The sequence below is a fragment of the Herpailurus yagouaroundi genome, unplaced genomic scaffold (genome assembly GCF_014898765.1).
Source record: "Herpailurus yagouaroundi ecotype Mexico unplaced genomic scaffold, PumYag 190, whole genome shotgun sequence".
Classification (NCBI taxonomy): domain Eukaryota; kingdom Metazoa; phylum Chordata; class Mammalia; order Carnivora; family Felidae; genus Herpailurus; species Herpailurus yagouaroundi.
Genome location: NW_024412421.1, coordinates 1,440,666 through 1,443,917, shown reverse-complemented (window position 1 = coordinate 1,443,917; position 3,252 = coordinate 1,440,666).

Genomic DNA, 3,252 nt, shown 5'->3' with positions numbered 1-3,252 from the left:
GACAGATAACATGTAATAATCAAATGGGTTTCCTCCAGAATGCAAAAATAATTTTACTTTTTTTTGTAAAAAAAAAAAAAAAAAAAAAAAAAAAAAGCAGTATAACTCACCATACTAATAAATCAGAAAAACCATCTTTTATCCTCTCAATAGACACAGAAGGAAAATTTAACAAATTTAACATCATTCCTGATTAAAAAAAAAAAAAATCTAGGCAAACTATGAATAGAACTTCCTTCACCTTAAGGGGCATTTTTTTTTTTTTAATCTGCAGCTAATGATGTTTTTTAAATCTAAGCTAATCTGCTCACATACTTAATGGTGAGAGACCAAATGCTTTCTCCCAATGACTAGGAACAAGGCAAGGATGTCCTCTCCCACTGATAGCTTTCCACATAGTCCTGGAAATTAATAATCCAAGAAAATGAAACAAAAGGCATACAGATTGAAAAGGAAGAAATAAAACTGTCCCTATTAGATGACATGAGTGCCTAGAAAATTCCCAAGAATCTATACACCCACACAACCTCCTAGAACTAAGTGAATTCAGCAAATTCGTGGTCAACGCAATCATTTAAGTTTATTTATCTTTGAGAGAGAGAGAGAGAGAGAGAGAGAGAGTGTAAGTGGAGGGAGGGCAGAGAGAGAGAGGTAGACAATCTGAAGCAGCCTCCAGGCTCTGAGCTGTCAGCACAGAGCCCAATGCGGGGCTTGAACCCATGAACCATGAGATTATGACCTGAGCTGAAGTCAGACGCTTAAATGACTGAGCCACCTAGGTGCCCCAACACAATCATTTCTATATAAACACAATGAAACTCTTATGTGGAACTATTAACAAAGCATGCATGGGATCTGTCTGCAGAAAACTATAAAATGCTGATGAAAGAAATCAAGGAAGACTTGAATGTAAAGACTGTGTTCATGGGTTGGAAGATTCAATCAAGCAAAGATGTAACACTCCCCAAAGTGATCTATAGATTTAATCCTTATCAAAATCCCAGCAGTTGTTGTTGTTTTTGTAGAAATAGACAAGATTATTGTAAAATTTATATAAAAGAGTAAAGGAACTAAAGTAGCTTAAAATAATTTTGAAAAAGAAGGCAAAGTTGGAGGAATCAAACTATCTGATTTTAATACTTACAATATGTCTTAGAATAAAGTTATAGAAATCAAGATAGTGTGGTATTGACAAATAAATAGAAGAGCAATGGAACAAAGTAGAGGGTCCAGAAAGAAACCCACACAAATACAGCCATTTGATCTTTGACAAAAGTGTAAAAGTGATTAGGTGGAAGACAGTCTTTTCAACAGATAGTGCTTGAATAATTGGTCAGATATATGCAAAGAGAAAAAAGGGACCTTGACCTAAACTTTCATACCTTATATGATAAATAACAAAAATACCTCATATGATAATATGATCATAAACTTAAGTGTAAAGCATAAAACTATAAGACTGTTAGAAGAAAACATAGAAGAATATCTTCATGAACTGGGGTTAGGCAAAGTGTTAAAAATGACACCAAAAGTATGATCCATAAAAGAAAATATTGACAAATTTGACTTCATCTAAACTAAAAACATTTTCTTTGCCAAACACTTTCAAGAGTATGAATAGACAAGCTGCATATGGGAAGAAAATATTTACGAATCATATATCCGAAAATGGGCTTGTATCAGTAAACTCTCAAAAGTCAACAATAAATTAAAATATATACAATTTAAAAGTGGGCAAGACACATTACTAAAAAAGATATGCAAATGGCAACTAATCAGATGAAAAGATTTCCCACATTAGCTGTTAGGTAAAAGAATATTAAGAATCATGAAAAGATACCATTACACACCTATTATAACAGCTAAAACAAAAAATACTGACAATTCCAAGTGCTGACACAGATGAGGAACAACTGGAGCAAACTGGAATTCTCACATATTCCTGGTAGGAATATAAAAGAATAAAGCGACTCTGGAGAACACTTTGGTAGTTTCTAAAATCAAACACATTTTTATATATGCATTGAATATATAATTTATGTCAGATACAAAATAGATTTTAAAACAGGTAACATTTATAAGAGCATCAAATAAAATCAACTATACAGGAATCAATAACACAAGTTGCATCACATCTCAGTGGGGTTTATAAAACTTTCTTGAGGAAAATTAAAGAAATCTTCAATAAATGTACATCTGTACCATATTTGTGGACAGGATGACAAAGTATTGTAAAGATGTCAAATCATCTCCAACTCCACTCAATATCCCAACAGATTTTTGTTGTTGTTGTTGCTGCTAAACTTGATAAGCTGTTTATAAAATGCATATGGCAATACAAAGGGCCAAGAATAGCCAAGACTATCTCGAAAAAGAACAAGAACTTACTCTATCAGATATCAAAACTTAATATAAAGTTATGAAGATTAATACAGTGTAGTATTAGCAAAGAGACCGGTGGATTCAAGACCTAAATGTGAAATGCAAGTTTATAAGCTTTTAGTATTTTTAACATATATAAATAAGTTCATGATCCTGGGGTAGGGATGGGTTTCTTATTCAAGTCACTCAGAATACTATAAAGTAAAATTTTATATGTATAGAGCATATTAAAATTAATATCTTCCATTCACCACAGACACTATTAAAAGGGGAAGAAAAGCCATAAAATTAAAGAAAATATTTCAACACATATAAGTGATTAGTATCCAAAATAAAGAAATTCTACAAAATGATTTTAAAAGCCCAGTAAAGGGGCGCCTGGGTGGCGCAGTCGGTTAAGCGTCCGACTTCAGCCAGGTCACGATCTCGCGGTCCGTGAGTTCGAGCCCCGCGTCAGGCTCTGGGCTGATGGCTCAGAGCCTGGAGCCTGTTTCCCATTCTGTGTCTCCCTCTCTCTCTGCCCCTCCCCCATTCATGCTCTGTCTCTCTCTGTCCCAAAAATAAATAAATGTTGAAAAAAAATTAAAAAAAAAAAGTGTTCAAATTAAGGGAATGCAAATTAAGCAAACAAACAAAGCATCAGAAACAGGAACAAATTGGTGGCTGCCACAGAAGAGGGAGTGAGGGGATGGGCAAAATAGGTAAAGGGGATTAAGAGGTACAAACTTCCAGTTCCACAATAACTGTTATGGGATGAAATGTACATCAGAGAGAGTAAGGTCCATAAGATTATAATAATGGTGACAGATGGTATCTACATTTATCATGGTGAACATTTTGTAACGTATACAATGATCAAATCACTATGTT